Source organism: Astyanax mexicanus, chromosome 8 (genome assembly GCF_023375975.1).
Source record: "Astyanax mexicanus isolate ESR-SI-001 chromosome 8, AstMex3_surface, whole genome shotgun sequence".
Lineage (NCBI taxonomy): Eukaryota > Metazoa > Chordata > Actinopteri > Characiformes > Acestrorhamphidae > Astyanax > Astyanax mexicanus.
The window spans coordinates 58,527,885-58,546,051 of record NC_064415.1 but is presented as its reverse complement, the minus strand read 5'-3'; the positions used below and the strand labels follow the sequence as shown (position 1 = coordinate 58,546,051).

Genomic DNA, 18,167 nt, shown 5'->3' with positions numbered 1-18,167 from the left:
TTCATTTGCTCGGGACTGCCTGCTGAAACATTAATGTGCATCTCCGTTTCGCCGAGGCGGGGGTGCCGCTGCCCAGCTGACGCCACAGATTGCACTTTGCCTGCCAGAGAGAGAGGGAGCGAGAGAAGTGAGAGAGTGAGAGAGAAATAGAGAGAGAGTATACTGTATAGTATATGATGTACACTAATAAAAACCGAATGGTTTCCATGGCTGTTTACATCATTTACAAAAACATTTCTACAAACTACCTTCTTTCTTCTCAAAGGTTAGAACTTCTAGTGCATCAGAGGATCTGTATTAAACTACAGCTATACTGTAGTTTAAGCCCAGATAAGTTAAGTTTTTATTTAAATAATTTGAGGAAACTGGTTGCCTTAAAAAAGTTAAGTAATGGATAATGAAAACTTAAGTTAGCATAAATTAAAACATCAAGTTATTACAACTAAAGGGGAAGTTGATTTAACTTTTTTATTTTTGTTAAACTGTAAGACCGGATAAGTTGAGTTTACTTAACTTTTTTAAGGCAGCCGCACTGTAACTGTAGATTTACACTTATTATCCTAAACAGAAATAAAAGGAATCTGTGGGAAATCTGTTACTCTCATTCTCTCTCAATCTCTCTTTGTGTCTCTCTCTCCCCTCTTACTCTCTGTATGTCTTACTTTCTCTTCTTTTTTGGTCTTTTTCTCTGTCTTTTTCTTTTCTCTCTCTCTCAATCTCTCTTTGTGTCATTTGTCTCTCTTAATCTCTCTTTGTGTCTCTTGTGTCTCTCCATCGCTCTCATTCTCTGTATCTCTTACTCTCTCAATCTCCCTTTGTATCTCTTGTCTATCTCTCTGTCTCCATCCATCTGTCTAATTGTCTCTCTTCCTCACTCTCATTCTCTGTATCTCTTACTCTTTCAACCTCTCTCTCTCTTTGTTTCTCTTTCTCTCTTTCTACTTCTCTCTTTCTCAACTCTCTCATTTTCTCTTTGTTCCTTCTCTCTCTTTTTGTACTCTGTCAATCTCTCTTTGTGTCTCTTGTCTCTCTGTTTATTCTATCTCTCTCTGCCTCTCTCTTTGTACTCTCCCAATCTCTCTTTGTGTCTTGTCTCTCTTTCTTTTCTCTCTCTGCCCCTCTCTCAGTGTTACTTATTCTCTCTCACTCTCTTTGTGCCTCTTATCTCGCTCTTTCTTCTCTCTCTCTTTCACTCTCTCTCTCTGTTTCAGTCGAGCGTCTCTGGGCTGAGTCTGCTGAGGCTACAGACGGCTTCTGGAACACCCACTAGGGGCTGCACGAGGAGAGCACCAGCGCCGAGCGAGATCAATACCACGAACGAAAGAGCGAGGGAAAGAGAGAGAGAGAGCGGGGGAACAAGATGATGGGGAGAGGAGGGGTGGAATAGGGAGAGAGAGGGAGAGAGACTGAGGAGGGAGAAAGGGGGTGTCAACGAGAACAGAGGGAGCGAGAGAGAGAGAGAGAGAGGGAGGGAGAGAGAGAGGGAGATACTGAGATAGTGAGCGAGAGAGCGAGAGAAGGGAGGAAAGAGAGAGAGAGAGAGAGAGAGAGAAGCAAGGTGCAGCTTCCCACACTGCAGCCGCGACGGGCAGGCTGATAGGAGCTGGGTTTAAACGCTGGTAACTGCAGGCCGTATCACACCTTCAGCTCGGCAGATCGATACGGCAGCGGCGGAGGAGCAGCAGCTTCTCCTCAGGGTTCGGAGGAGAAGAAACCAGACGCCAGCATCACACGGCCGACAGCGACATCACTTCCTGCGCTCGTCTCACTCGGTAAGTTCACCTGCATGTCTGATGAGAGCAGGACTTTATCCTGGGTGCTGGAGGAGGCTGGAGTTCAGCCAGAGGAACAGTTTGAGAATGAAGCTGTTTTAACATCGTCTGATCTGATCTGATCTGATCTGATCTGTATTTTATTCTCTGTTCTATTCTGATCTATTGTGTGTAGAATATGCATCTATGAGATTTGCAAATTGTTGCATTCTGTTCTAATCTACATTTCTTTACATTTTATCAAGAATTCCCACTTTTATTTGAGACTGGACATATTTGGGGTTGAAAATTTATGCAACTCAGCCAGCACACTTATATACAAAATATACAAAAAAATATCTGCTTTATTGTGTAAAACAAATTATACAGCTCTGGAAAAAAGATAAATAAAAATAAGAAACCACTTAAAAATGATGAGTTACTTCAATTTTAACAAATTAAAAAACCTCTGGAATATAATCAAGAGGAAGATGGATGATCACAAACCATCAAACCACCAAACTGAACTGCTTGAATTTTTACACCAGGAGTAAAGCAGCATAAAGTTATCCAAAAGCAGTGTGTAAGACTGGTGGAGGAGAACATGATGCCAAGATGCATGAAAAAAACTGTGATTAAAAACCAACCAGGGTTATTCCACCAAATATTGATTATTTCTGAACTCTTAAAACTTTATGAATATGAACTTGATTTCTTTGCATTATTTGAGGTCTGAAAGCTCTGCATCTTTTTTGTTATTTCAGCCATTTCTCATTTTCTGTAAATAAATGCTCTAAATGATGATATTTAAATTATTTTTATTTGTAATTTGGGAGAAATGTTGTCTGTAGTTTATAGAATAAAACAACAATGTTCATTTTACTCAAACATAAACCTATAAATAGTAAAATCAGAGAAACTGATTCAGAAACTGAAGTGCTCTCTTCATTTTTTTCAGAGCTGTATATACAATAGATTTGTACATAAGCTCGACTCTAAACACTCCTGATCTGAGATACTGACGGATACTGTGGTTAGTGATGCTCTGTGTTCAGTGCACTCCCACTTAACACTTTCTATGTATGATATGTCTTTTAGACGCTGTAAACATATTTATAACACATTATAATGCATTTATAAAGCATGTGTAACACATTATAGCCATTTTAGGGGATTGTGGAGGATTTAACTTTTGTACTGTTTACTACGTAATTCTATATATGTCCCTTAATTGTTTTAATCTCTTTAGTATTAATCTACAGTGTAAAATGTACCACATATGTGGTTCAGGCGTTCCCCGTACTTTCAGTGTGGAGTTTGAGTTCGTAAGAGAAAAATAAAACCCATAATTAATCTGCATAGTTTTGTTTCCATCATCTAAAGATTATTGGATTTGATTACACTTTTTCTGTGGAAAATTCACTTATGAAATTGTACAAATGAACATTCATTAACTGATGAAGATAATTACATCAAATGATGGTTGTCGGCTTTGATTGCGCTGTTTGTATTTAGATACTCTAAAGTGCCTCTGAAATATGAAATATATATTTCACTGCATCTTTCAGCTCTAAACTCTTCTTTACTGCTGTTCTCTGTGTGATAATATGTTTTTTTAATAGTATTATAATCAACCATGACATAAGCCTATTAATTCTCTATTTATATGGCTAAATCTATTTATATGTATATATTTATTCAGCTTTAAAATAAATTTACCATTAAAATAAAAGTTAAAAAAAACTTCTATATGACTTCCCTTTAATCCCTTAAAGAACTATTTTATCCAATCAGAGGATTAATCTCGCTTTGGTCCATTTACTCAAGCATAGTTGAGTTTTTTTATCATAAGATCATGTAATTTTGACCTTTATCTCCTAAACTGTGCTAATACCAATGGTCTGGAAATGAGGTGTGTTCAGGTACATTTCTGGAGTTTTGCTTGTTCATCTTGCTAACAGAAAACACAGGAGCTCCACTGACTGATTAAAACCCTGACAACAGCCAACAGTCAGACGTTCATTGCTATCTTGCTATCTTGACAACACATGAACACACAGCAGCACAAACCCAACTTTTACACCAACAATAAACAGAATAGTAAATAAAATAACATTGCTGTTCCCGTAAATGAGCTGCTGGAGCTCCTTCACAGCGTCAACCAGCAGCTCAGTTTCCTCTGCTGAGAAGAGTTTGTTGAACACGTCCAGGTAGCTGCACCGTTACAATAGCAATCCACCAAAGACAGAGTTCACCTGGTTCTACTCTTAAAGGGAATGATGAGCTGTTAAAGAGACACTTTTAGTTCATTATTATTTCACGTTAAGCCCAAAATGAACCACACCCATGATTATTTAAGAGAATTAGAATTAGCACATGCCTTTTGCTTTGTGTTTTGAGCTGGTGTACTTTACCCGCCGTTACGATAGCAACAGCTCGCCTATAGATTACTTAAATCTAATGTAGTGTTAGGAGTCTGGCCCAAGGACTTTTATCGGTGTAGCGCTATTTCATTGTGGTAGCTCACTGGCATGGTGAGTGGTGTTATCCACTGCGCCATACCAACAATATATAGATCAATAGAATAATCACAATAATCATAAAATAAGCAGATGATATACAACTCCCAGTATATAGTAATGGTGCTTATACTGAGTGTTTTATTATCATTAACAAATACATTAAGACGGTTTTAGCTATATACCAATACATTCGATTTTACGGTACTTAATATAATTCTATTTATTCTGCACCTTTACTGTTACTCTGTCCGGCCACGCCCACCCTCGCGGATACAGCGTACAAATAATCCTGAAATCAAATTTAGGGAAACGATTGTATTACTGCAGGGATGTTCTGGTGCTCAGGGCTAAAGTGTGTCCAAGGCCTGAGTGGAGCAGAAACCGGACGGATAGAATGGGTATTGAATGGGTATTGAATGGGTATTGGGGTCAGCTCAGTGGATGTTGCAGTCGGGTTTGGTGTATCTCAGGAAATCCTTGTTAAATCCAGCAGCAGCAGCTCGATCCCTGAAGCCAGAAAGATCCTGTTTCTCTACACCCCGTTTGCATTTGCCATCTCACTGCAGTTTAATGCAGCCTTCACAAAAACCAAAATCTATCTATTATTGTTCTGTGCATTGGGAGAACTTTCCTTTTCCTTCGCCTGTGCTGTTTGAAATGCGTCTGCACCCCGCAGAGACGCATAAACCTGCTGTATAATGTCTTTATTTCCAGCGCCTCATCTTGCCTTGATCTCTTTTAGAGTTATAGTGGATATTTTTGATGATTTAATGCGGACAGTTCTTGTCAGTATTATCAGTTTAGAGATGTACCATGAAGGTTATTGCACTCATACAGCACTTATTACTCATACAGGTTCAATTTTATTGTCATGGTTATATTGTATTAAGTAGAATACGTAGAGTACATAGAGATGGAGAAAATGAATAAGCTGTCAATGTAAATATGTAAACAATATGCGGCCATATTCGAAAGCATACTTGAAGTTTCACTCATATACATTATGTGTAGAATGTGTAAGACTAACACATCTCGTGGAGGAAGAACAGAGAATGCAGAAAATTATTTTAACCCCACTAACCTCTGCAGAGTGCCTCTTTTAAGCTATACAGTGTAGCTTATAGTTTTTGTGGCTCTTTCAGATGGAGCTGAGCAAGAATTCCTCAGCATTTTTAATGTGTAATCTAGCCCTTACCTCAATCAAAAACTAAAACTAAACAAAACACTAATAGATCCATCTCTAGTATTAATATTGTGTACAATATCTCTTTTTTTGGAAAATGAAAAGACCAATCTTCGATGAACTGTACACTATCCTGCAAATAGTACTAATGCTGCTGCTTACTGAAATATATGTGTATTTTTTAATATTTTTCCTTTTTCTACCCCTTCAGACTCTTCTGCTTAATACAGTTGTACACTATACTTGTTTACCTCCAGTTTATGTATAATATTTCTTTAGATTTTTAGTTGAATTCAGTTTAATTGAATTCACTTTGACTTTATCGTCATTATACCAGCACAGGGTTGTATAAATATATTACCTGAGTCTAGCCACATGCATTTCAACACACGTACTGTATGTCCTGAAATATATGTGTGTAAATGAAAAATAAACACTGAAACTGATACTAGGTGTAGAAAAACTCATTAAAAATCCAAAGTCCAATGATAAAATTGGTCATAAACACAGAGTTAGATACTGGCACGATATTAAAAACCTGCCGTCGTCTTCACTGCAGAGTTTCTGCTGCCAGATAAATCACAGTTCCTCCCCTATGCTGAGCGTATTGTATAGCAGGTGGCGCAGCATCACCTCCACACACAGCGTCCGCTGGAGGCTCGGGGCCAGCCGGTAATCTCTCAGCAAGGTAGATCACACCTCTGTGGATCTGGTTTGAGGCCTGAAGTCAAAACACTTCCCCTCCCGACTCTGAGAGACCTGATAACACCCTGACTTCCTCCCCCGGCCAGAGCCACTTCCTGTCTGATAAACCGCACAGAAGCACTGAGAAATTTATGCAAATGCAGATCAATAATGCTCCAGATGGACATTAGATGTGAAAAGCTCTGCTTCGGCTAAAACAGCAATACTTTGCATAAACTACCAACAAATACACGCGCTTGTGCCAGCGGTGCACTATGGGAAACGTCCCTAAAGCACACGGAGGAGGAGCAGCTATAGATTACCATTCAAAAAGACTTAATGCTAATTTAAAGACACAGTGCATTCATATACAGGGGTTGGAGAATGAAACTGAAACACCTGGTTTTAGAGCACAGTAATTGATTGTGGTGACGGACAGTTCTGGTGGAAACAGGAGAGTTGAGGTGTACATTGAATTCTGTCGTGATTTGATCAGCCGTGGTTTTATGTTTTTTGGATACAATCCGGGTTAGCACCCGAACATCCCTTTCAGACAGCTTCCTCTTACAGCATCCACAGTTAATCCTGTTGGATGTAGTTGGTTCTTCTTGGTGGTATGCTGACATTACCCTGGATACCGTGGCTCTTGATGCATCACAAAGACTTGCTGTCTTGGTCACAGAAGCTCCAGCAAGACGTGCACCAACAATTTGTCCTCTTTTGAACTCTGGTATGTCTCCCATAATGTTGAGTGCATTGCAATATTTAGAGCAAAACTGTGTTGAGTGCTCTTACCCTGCTAATTGAACCTTCACACTCTGCTCTTACTGGTGCACTATATTACATTACATTACATTATAAGCGGATGCTTTAGGTTTAAATATAATTCAATTTATGCAATGGAAATAAGAAAACTTGCAAAAAAATGACTTCTGTACATCTCTTATTATTATTATCTTATTTTATTTTATTTTATTTTATTTTCAGTGGCTTCTGTCGAGAAGTGGGATATACAGTATTAGACAACAAGAGCAGCTCAAGAACAGAAAAGTGTGATCTCGAGTTGTTAATGTTTAATGGGTGATTGGTTGGTTTATGTAGAGCTATATCGCATACTGTATCTCTGATGGACCTGGATCATTTTTAGTGTGATTATATACTCCAATCTTCTCATTATTCTTCAGCGGAGTGAATAAATAGGCTCAATAACTGCAGCTCCAGTGATTTTCTATGGTAATAGATGGTTTACATAACTAAGTTTTAATCTAGGGCATCTCTGTGTGTGTTGGTCCCATCAATACCTGTGTTTGTGTTGTGTTTCACACAAGGTTTTTTGCTTTTTGCTTCCAGAAAAGCCCAGGTAATTAACTCAAGCTTTTCATTTGCCTTTACTGTTCTCTGGGCAGGGACTAGTGGCACTTAAAAATAGATTAAAACACGAATATGAATGGTCAAGGACCGGAGTCGCCCCTAATGAAAGCCCTGAAATGGTCTGAAACGAGCCCATTCTCTCTCAGATGAGCCTGGAGAATTGGATTCTGCTTCTTTACGACCCTTTTTTTTAGCTTTTTTAGAGGAATCCGACCGGCGGTTAATTTCTCCACTGAGTTAAATACAGTTTGTTTGACGTTTTTTCAGGAAGGTTAAGGTTGAGTTCTCATTTGGGACATCTTTTTCTCATCGCTCCCCTGACCGCCGCTCTTTCAGCTCGTCAGCCTCATCGCAAAGTGATGACACGTCTAAAAGCAAGGACGTGTCGAGGATGGAGAGAACCCTCTTTAAACTGGAGAGCTGGGAAATTATACAGCTCAAACGAGCCATTTCTTGTTCGTCTGCCTTACATGCAGCCATGCCCCGCTCTGTCACGGGTTCAATCTCTGTGATAAATGTTGTGCACGCTCAGAACTGATTGGTGTTCACCTACTGAAAAACCGACGTGGCGTCGCACAAGAGCCGAGTAGAAAGAGAAGAGAGAGAGCGTGAGAATAGGAATGAAGGAAAGAAAGAAAATGAGAGAGAAAAGGAAAGAGAGAGAGAATGGAGAGAATTACTTGAACCCATACCCTTCACTTGTGCGTTCAACCACAGCCACCTTTTCACCCCTTCATCACTTTTTTACCCTTCGTTCTTTATACAGTCTGACTGCTGCCGTCCTTCCCTCCTCAGAACTCGCTTCCTAATCTTTTCTTTAATCTAAGCCTGTGTGTCCAGTAGGGGGCGCCGCAGAGCTGGTTGCACTCTAAAAGGTGTTTTTTTATTTTGATTTAAAGTGGTTTTATGGCCACTTCAACTCAATAAAATGAGCATAGAGAAATTTAACCAGCAAACTTAAAAGAAATGTTTGTTGAGCCAATAAAAAAGTGACTTTTAGTATACTACACTATACTACAGCTTTCCTATAGGCTCCTGGGACCATATATTTGCGTTACTGGGTATGGCCTATTACTTACTTACAGTACCATCTCTTGTGGTTTATTGTGATATATGTGTTGATTGCCAGGCCTCATTGTTGTTGGCTGTAAGAACAAGTTACCTTTACTCTGTGGTCATAGTGCTCACAGTATGTTGGCTTGGAGCTTCAGAGTTCACTCTCTTCGCACTATTATGCTGTCAATGTTGGTAGTTCTTTAAAAATATGTTATATATGTTGAGAATATATATATATATATATTTATAAAATAAATTCCTGAAATCTGTAATACTTGAAAAAAAAAAACAGTTAGTTAATCAAACTTTTTTTTATAGAATTATAATTCTAAATATTTACGGAATAATTTTAAAATGATAACTTGACTTCAGATTATGCCCTGAGGCTGCAAGCTGCTCTAGAACGAGACACTTGTAGAGCATCATAGAATTACAGCAGTTGAACTTTGGGAAAGGCAGTTGACGCTAATGGGATTAGCTAATTAGGCTAAGCCAATCAACATGGCCTGTTGTGTTTGTTTGCTGTAGGCTGTATGATTTACGCTGGGAGACGACTTCGGTTCGAGGCTCCTGCGTTTAGCTTTGATAGAGCCATAAGACAAGAGACGAGATGAGACGAGTCATGAAGTATTATGAGCTTGTGTGAGCAATTAGTTGGTACTTTGCGAGAGCGTGTGAGAGAGAGAGAGAGAGAAAGAAAGAAAGAAAGCAAGCCAGGAAGGAAGTGATTGGTTGGCTGATAACATGAGATAAATTTCGAAAGGCCTGCAGCTTGAAAAGCGTTGCTGAGCAGAGGAAATCAGCAATCGATGGAGGGCCGAAAAAGCCCCCGTTATATACGACTGTGTGACAAAGAGCATTTGTCTTATCAGCTAGCGTTTGATCAGGCCCAGGCTAACCAGCCGATTGATCGCTCTATAAAGCTGTAGAATTGGAAGAAATTAATAAATCAGAAGAGATTTACCGACAGGCAGAAAACAGGCCGGGATTATTTCAGACCGCTCGCGATTGGTGGGGTGGAGTGGTGCAGAATCGTTTATTTGCTCGAGGAAATAAAAAATGTATAGTCGGTAGTAGAGGACAGCAATTTGGAGAAAACAAGCGACCAAGGACAGTCGTTTTGTCGGACGAACAAGAAGAGTGACAACCCCGCTAAGCTGAGAGGGCATCTCCGCTTTCCCACTTATAGCAGCTCTATAGGCAGCTGTCAATCAGACCCATCAAAGTCAAACCGCAGCCCGTCTCACAGTGTCAGGATGAGCGAGGCTGCTGACACTCTCTGAATTTCTGAATTTCTTACATTTACAGGCCGCTGAAATAAACTCTAGAGCTACCGTGAACACCCTGCCCTATTTCCCCAAGACGCTTTTTTGCTTTGAAACTTTCTTTTCATTCTTCTTATCAGATCTAAAAAGGTTAAACTTTTATTAAAAACAAAGAATTATATTTTACATGATGTCGTTTTTGAGAAAAAAATGATCCACAAAAGTCCACATATGAGGACATTAGTTTTACAGCATATTTCGATAGAAAACACATAATGAAGTTGCAATACATTTAATGTATTTCGTGATCGAATTTATATTTCTGGACACAATCGAATGTGTAACGTGTTAAACTCTTGTGTCACCACCAGGTGACAGTATAATGGCCTCATAAGTGGACACCAGGCCCTTGTAGAGCAAATTTAGTGTTGTGGTCAAAATTACAACTCAAAATGTGATCCAAGGAGGTCCTAGAAGGTTAAGGGATTGATGTTCATGGGAAAGAATCTCGTCTGGTGGAGAATTTCATGATTTCCTCACAAAAATTCTCAGGCACGACTAGTCGATCTAAATGTGGGAAGCTGCTGAAAAATTTGAGCTCGGTTTCAGGCGTTTTTTTGTTTTTTATTGTAATGTTTTCAAAAGTGGGCTTTCCATTTTTTAGTATATTAGTATATTTGCCTCATAAGTGGACACCAGGCCCTTGTAGAGCAGAATTTAGTGTTGTAGTCAAAATGACAACTCAAAATTTGATGTCCACACATGTGGACGCCAGGTCTTAGGAGGAATCCTAAAGGAAAAGAATTTTGTCTGGGGGAGAATTTTGTGATTTCTAGTCGATCTAAATGTGGGAAGCTGCTGAAAAATTTGAGCTCTGTTTCAGGCGTCTTATGTTTTTTTAATGTAATGTTTTTTTTAGAAGTGGGCTTTCCATTTTTTAAGGCGTTCTCTTCGGAATCCAGATGACAGTATAATAGCCTCATAAGTGGACACCAGGCCCTTGTAGAGCAGTATTTAGTGTTGTGGTCAAAATGATGACTCAAAATGTGATGTCCACACATGTGGACGCCAGGTCTTAGGAGGTTATGGAATTGAATCCTAATCCTAATGTGAAAGAATCTTGTCTTATTTCTAGTCGATCTAAATGTGGGAAGCTGCTGTAAAATTTGAACTCTGTTTCAGGCGTCTTATTTTTTTTATTGTAACGTGTTTTTTAGAAGTGGGCTTTCCATTTTTTAAGACGTTCTCTTCGGAATGGAATCGGCTGCGGCGTCTCCTGACTTATACTTATATTTTTATACGAGGGAAGGCAGCCATCTGTAAGGCCGGCAGCGTTCCTCGTTCTCGGATAAAGCTTGAGGGATCTGCTGAGCGTTATTTTATTCTTCTCTTCTTCACTTTCTCCTGCATTTACCGAGCTTTAAATACCCATCCAGAGGCCGGGCTGTGTGTTCAGCAGACCTTTGCACCGGGTGGCGGGTCCTGCGAGGCCGTGGTTTAGAGTTCAGGCTCGCAGGCCCTGAGCTGCAGGAGACGGGTTGTTTTAAACGGTGGAGATATCATGTCAGGGGAGCCATCGGAAGAGAAGAGGCGTGTTTACAAAACGCTTCAGCTGCTGCTGCTTCTTTCTCTCCGCTTGTCTGTAGAGGAGTTGAGTTGACGCGCTGAATGTTGAACACGGGGTCGCTGGAAGACGTCGGTCTCTAAAACGTTTGGGCGGATCTACGGTTTTCTAGCAGCCAATCAGCTTTGAGACAGGCTGAGCTTGTTAATTGATGTGTGATTAAGGAGTGAAGCAATTATTTGCTCCAGTGAAGTTTCCATCTGCATACAATTAGAAGGAATTGTATCATTAACTTAATTTGCTCTCCGCTCGCGAGCTTTAGTTTCCGGCGGCGAGCCTTAACCTCCGAGTTGAAGTCATTTTAAAGAGGCATTTATATATATATATATATATATATATATATATATATACATATATTCAGAGTCATACATTTTTTTCCCTGCATATTCCCACTCCGCCACAGTATATATGAAATTAATTCTTTCTTTTTTCCACAATGTCCTTGTCAATTACTGCTGTTAATCCTGCACTTATACTGGCTTCCTGTGGTGTGGAGCTCAGCGACTGATGTCAGAATAGCTGTCAGTCTTTGACACATCCATAAAATTAACCCTTAAAACCCTACGGACATATTTTACGCCCAAAATCGCACCTTTCTCAGTTCTCAGCTTAATTACTCAGAAACTCTTTATTCTAAAACGGTTGTTATTATAAGCAGCTGAAAATAAATATCTGGTATAGTAAAAGAGTTTTTTTATTAGTTGAAAATATTATTGACCATATTGGCTCTGATCAAAATACTGAAAGGTACAGGCTGCTCTGAGTGTCTGGTTTTGAGGTGTGATTATCAAGAAAATGTATAATATGTAGTAATATGTAATCAACTATCATCAATATTTTTATGCTTTCAACTCATAAATACTCTAGTCTAAACTTTTTTTTAATATATCTTAGGTGTGAATATATTTAAAGTCTATACATTCAAAAATAAGTAAAAAAAAAAAAAAAACAGGCGCTTGGTAAAATTTTTGAGCAAAACATGATCAGTTCCAGGAAAATAGAACAATTCTGCTTCCTTTTACATTTTAAATGATGATATATTTGAGCAGCCGTATGTCTTCTGGAGTAAAAGAGATCAGGGCATGTGTCTGTCTGATATAATTACTGTGTTATAAGACCTGAAAAAGAAACTGACTGATAAAAACTGAGAAAAAACTCACCAAAACAGCCTAGAGTTCAAAGGGTTAAAAAGGACACGTCCCTCATATAGCAGATCTACAGGCTATATGAGTCTGGGTCTCCTCTGTGTTTGGGACAAAAGCTGAGAAAGAGAGATGTCTTATATAAATACGTTATCTTTTTCCATTCAGAAACAATTACAAAAGGCTGTTATTCATTATTTGAGAGTGAGAGATGGCTGGATAGAAATGATTCTGTAATGACTGCAGGGCAGAGGTAGTAATTACAGCAGTGGCACTCATTACATTTACCCAATAATTAAACAAACATCATCGATTTCCCGCTGAGAGAGTCCAACAGTCCGAAACCTGATTCCCAAACACCCAGCATCCATCCCTCCATCCCTCCATCCCTCTATCCCTCAACCCCTCCGCCCCTGCTTCCTGCTCCCTTGTGGCAATAGGCCAATCAGATAATTGCAATTTGGGAAATGAACAAGCGGTCAATTCCAGTTTGTTGACAGTCAGAAAGCATCGATATTCCGAGTGCTGCTAAAATCAGCGTTTCTTTAGCTCGCGTGCTGGGAGGTGTTGGGCTGTTCTGCAAGATCTTTGGCTTTTCTAGGAGGTGCTTGACTGTTCAGGAAGGGGTTTGGCTGTTCTGCGAGGTGTTTGACTGTTTTGGTAGTTGTTTGGCTGTTCTGCAAGATATTTGGTTTTTCTAGGAGGTGCTTGACTGTTCTGGGAGGTGTTTGGTTATTCTTGTTCAGCTCGCATATTAGGATGTGTTACGCCATTCTGCAATGTATTTATCTGTTCTACGAGATATTTGGCTTTTCAGGGAGGTGCTTGGTTTTTCTGGGAGGTGTTTGACTGTTCTGGGAGGTGCTTGGCTGTTCTGGCAGGGGATTCAGTTGTACTAGGCTGTTTGGCTGTTCTGGGAGGTAATACTGTGAGGAGTTTGGTATTTTCTGTGAGGTGTTGCAATTTGGGCAACGAACAAGCGGTCAATTCCAGTTTGTTGACAGTCAGAAGTGTTTGACTGTCCTGGGAGGTGTTTGGTTGTTCTGGGAGGTGTTTGACTTTTCTGGAAGGTGTTTGGCTGTTGTGCGAGATGTTTGGCTTTTCAGGGAGGTGCTTGAATGTCCTGGGAGGTGTTTGGCTCTTCTAGGAGGTGCTTGACTGTTCTGAGAGGTGTTTGGTTGTTCTGGAAGGTGTTTGGCTGTTTTCGAGATGTTTGGCTGTTCTGTAAGGCAATTTGGGAAATGAACAAGCGGTCATATTTAGCTTGCGTACTACAAAAGTCTTGAGCTGTTCTGTGAGATGTTTGGTTGTTCTGGAAGGGGATTTGGTTGTATTAGGAGAAGTTTGGATGTACTAGGAGGTGTTTGGCTGTTCTGGGAGGTGTTGTAATTTGGGAAACGAACAAGTGGTCAATTCCAATTTGTTGACAGTCAGAAGGCTTCAATATTCCGTTGATAAAACCAGTGTTTCTTCAGCTCGCGAGGCTGAAATGAAACGGTACAGTCTGTCGAGACGTTGTGCGTCTCCAGCCTTTTTTCATTACAGATATTGGAATATTTGCTCTGACACAGCGTTTGAAGTTCTGCGGCTGTGGCTCATGTTGGTCTTTCAGCAGCAACTTCTGCCCATCTGTGCTGGCAGATGGAGGAAGACTCCCACATAGCTTTGTAGCCATGTTCAGCTGCCAATTTCCATATTCTTTATTTCTTTTCTTTTTTTGCTTTATAGTTAAAAGGAAGATGAGAAGTATTAGTTCTACCACCTGCATCTTTACTTTCCCATCTCTTTCACACCATCTACCTTCTACTCCCTCGTTCATCACCGCCCCACTGTTTGTCATTCATGAGTTTGAGGCTTTTGAAATGGACAGTTTCAAGATCTGTGTGTATAAACAGTGCATACACTTCCAGATGGATTTGATGGGTATATTTTGTATATAGATAGACACAGGTATAACTTATCTAGTCTGTGAGAGAGATAGAATAGGACTCTCTGGAGCAGATACACATATATGAAGCTATTCCCACCATGTTTGGCTGTTCTGGCAGGTGTTTGTTTTTTTATACAAGGGGATTTGTTGTTCTGCATGGTTTTTGACTAGATGTTCTAGGAGGTGTTTATTTATTCTGAGAGAAGTTATGATTGTATTGAAAGGTGTTTGGCTGTTCTGGCAGGAGTGTGTCTGTTCTGGGAGGTGTTTGGTTGTACTATGAGGTGTTTATTTTTTTCTGAGAGGAGTCCTGGATGTATTGCGACGTGTTGGACTGGTTTAAGAGGCGTTTGGTTGTACTAGGAGGTTTTGCACTGTTCTGCAAGGTGTTTGACTGTTCTGGGAGATGTTTGGCTGTTCTGCGAGGTGTTTGGCTGTTCTACAAGGTGTTGGCTGTTGTATGAGATGTTCTAGGAGGTGCTTAGTTATTTTGAGAGGAGTTATTAATGTATCAGGAGGCTTTTGGCTGTTCTGTGAGGTGTTTGGCTGTTCTGCAAGGTGTTTGGCTGTTCTGGGAGGTGTTTAGCTGTTTTGCGAGGTGTTCTGCTGTTCCAGGAGGTGTTCGCTGTTCTGTGAGGTGTTTGGCTGTTCTGCAAGGTGTTTGGCTGTTCTGGGAGGTGTTTGGCTGTTCTGCGACATGTTTGGCTGTTCTGGGAGGTGTTTAGCTGTTTTGCGAGGTGTTCTGCTGTTCCAGGAGGTGTTCGCTGTTCTGTGAGGTGTTTGGCTGTTCTGGCAGGTGATTTGTTTGCAATGTGAAGGGGGGTTGGTGTACTGTCACTTCTCAGATCAACTCCTGAAGTGGTTTGAGTAATAGGAATTGAGTTTGGTGTAAATGTGTTTTAGAGTGGAGTGTTCACACTTGTATTTTGTGCGATTCGGTCTTATCCAGATACAGTATAATCCTGATACTCAAGACTCATAAGGCTATCAGGGGTGAGTGTGGTTGTAGCTTTTCTTTGTGCTTTTCCTTTTAGACTTTAGATGAAAAAATATACACACTCTCACACACTATATCTGAAGAAACATAACCCAGAATGCATAACCTGACATTAAAAGCAATATGCAAACCCGGTCTTTTCAGCACTATAAAAGCAACACAAGCTGAGCGTCTGGTAAAGTGCTGTTAATGTCTCCAGGCCTCGCGGACGCATATGAATGAGGCAGCGTGAAAAAAAGAACTCCAGCCTGATCGGCTTTTAAAAACCCAGCCACGACCTCCACCGTCTGAATTAATATTTCTCATTATTTGAGCTTGCCACCCCGGCGAGAGCGCACAATGAGGCTTTCTGGGGGCGCGAGAGCGAGTGTGTGCGGTGGACGAGTGTGTTATGAGCAGGAGGACATTGGAACTGGCAAGGGGCTTTAGTTTTAATCAGGCCATTTAGACCGGACGCCACACTCGCCGACACCGGCGTATCTCACAGCTGCTGATCCACCGCGTCGCCCCGTCTACAGGACCAGAGACTCTGTCCAGACATCCCTCCCCACGGGACTGACCAGGAACAATACCCATTCCTACTTCTACTTCTAATTACTACTTCTAATTCCTAATTCTACTTCCGGCTTCTAATTCCTAGTTCTAGACCAGAACTGACGAGTATAAAATACACTGACGGTTCAGATTTCCTCTTTAGATTCTAGTTCTAATTCCTAGTTCTAATTTTTGGTTCTAGATCAGAACTGACGAGTTCGAAAAACACTAACGGTTCAGATTCTTCTTCAGATTCAGATTCTAATTTCTAGTTCTAATTCCTAGGTCTAATTTGTAGTTCTAATTTGTAGTTCTAATTCTTGTTTTTAATTTCCTGGTTCTAATTCCTAGTTCTAATTCCTAGTTTTGCCAGAATTGATTAGAATAAAATACACTGATGATTTAGATTGTTCTTCAGATTCTAGTTCTAATTGCTAGTTTTAATAATAGTTCTAATTGCTAGTTCTGATTACTAGTTCTAAGTACTAGATCTAATTCCTGGTTCTATGTCCTGGTTCTAATTTTTAATTTTAATCCTTGGTTCTAATTACTAGTTGTAATTCCTTTAGGTATTAATACCTACAAACTTTAGGTATTAGCCTGGTTTAAGTTACTGAAGGGCAGTTTTTAGACAGACTCTGGGCTGGTATTTTTTTTTGCTGGACCTGGCAACCCTGTGCATCACCCAGTCCGCAGGAGGAGGGTTGTTATAGTCGACTGTAGATGAAATTAATTTTATATTTTCTGTGAGGAGAAATGAAGATTCTCTTGGGGAAAGACAGAAGGGCGTTTTGATGCGTTTTTACTGATATTCACTTTGACCTCGGCGGTATTGATTTGTGTGGCGTAGCGAGACGAGAATTGACCAGGAAAAATACACTGACCTTTACAGTTCCAGCGAGGCGGAGTTACAACCCCTCCACATCTACTCACACAGAGACGAACACGTTCAGTATTTAACCAGAGTTAACAGAGACCAGCGTACATCACCAACTTCAGTATTCAGTATTCTAAAAGTACTGTTCTCTACTGCGTTACGACTTTATTAAAAGAAGGTGGTGTTTGGTGGGAAAATGGTTTAGAACAGCACAATACACCATATTTATGTTGTATTTTTTATTACATGTATTTTTTTATTAAGTTAAAAGTAAAGATTAGTGTCAAAAGTGGTTAACTTTTCTTTTACTCATATAAAAACTCTCTGAATTCTATAGACTTAAGGGTCCTCCACTGAGTCATAATTATGATATACCAAGTCAAAATTGTAAGACACTATGTCATAATCATGAGATATTAAGTCGTAATTATGATATACTAAGTCATAATTGTGAGATACTAGTTCTTACTTGCGAGATACTAAGTCCTAATTATGAGAAACTAAGTTTGGGGGTATTATATAATAATTATGACTTAGTTTTTCATAATTATGACTTAGTAATTAAACTTAAGGGTCCTCCACTAAGTTATAATTATGAGATGATAAGTCACAATTATGATATAATAAATCATAAGTATTATATACTAAGTCATAATTGTGAGTCATAATTACGAGATATTCCATCATAATTATAAGATACTAAGTCATAATTGTGTGATACTAGGTCATACTTGCGAGATACTTATAGTCTCATAGTCATAATTATGAGATATTTAGTTTGGGGGTATTATCTAATAATTATGACTTAGTATTTCATAATTATGTCTTACTAATTAGACCTAAGAGTCCTCCACTAAGTTATAATTATGAAATGATAAGTCATAATTATGATATAGTAAGTCATGATTATTTTATACTTAGTCATAATTGTAAGACACTACGTCATAATTACAGATACTACAGTAAGTCTTACTTGTGAGATACTTAGTCATAACTTAGTATCTCATAATTCTGACCTATTTTCTTAGAATTACGACTTAAAATCTCATAATAATGACTTACTATCTTATAAGTATGACTTAGTCTAAGTACTATACACTACACTACACACTGGCTAAAGGTAGTTTTTGCTAAATCCATTTTCTATATTGTATCAGTGTAATTTGACCTGATCTCTCTCACTTTACTCTACTCTTCCTCCTGGTTTATGGGTGAGCCGGATGCTGAGCAG

General features: G+C 39.5%; 1 protein-coding gene across 4 annotated transcripts in view; it reads left to right on the top strand.

Moving 5' to 3' along the window:
• The first annotated feature begins 1,535 nt into the window (after nucleotides 1-1,535).
• tnr (tenascin R (restrictin, janusin)) overlaps nucleotides 1,536-18,167 on the top strand; it is a 164,591-nt gene continuing 147,959 nt past the window's right edge. For all 4 annotated transcript variants that reach the window (XM_022677745.2, XM_022677746.2, XM_022677747.2 and 1 more), the window contains exon 1: nucleotides 1,536-1,772. The gene's annotated coding sequence lies outside the window, so the exon portion shown is untranslated. The remainder of the gene's footprint in view (nucleotides 1,773-18,167) is intronic.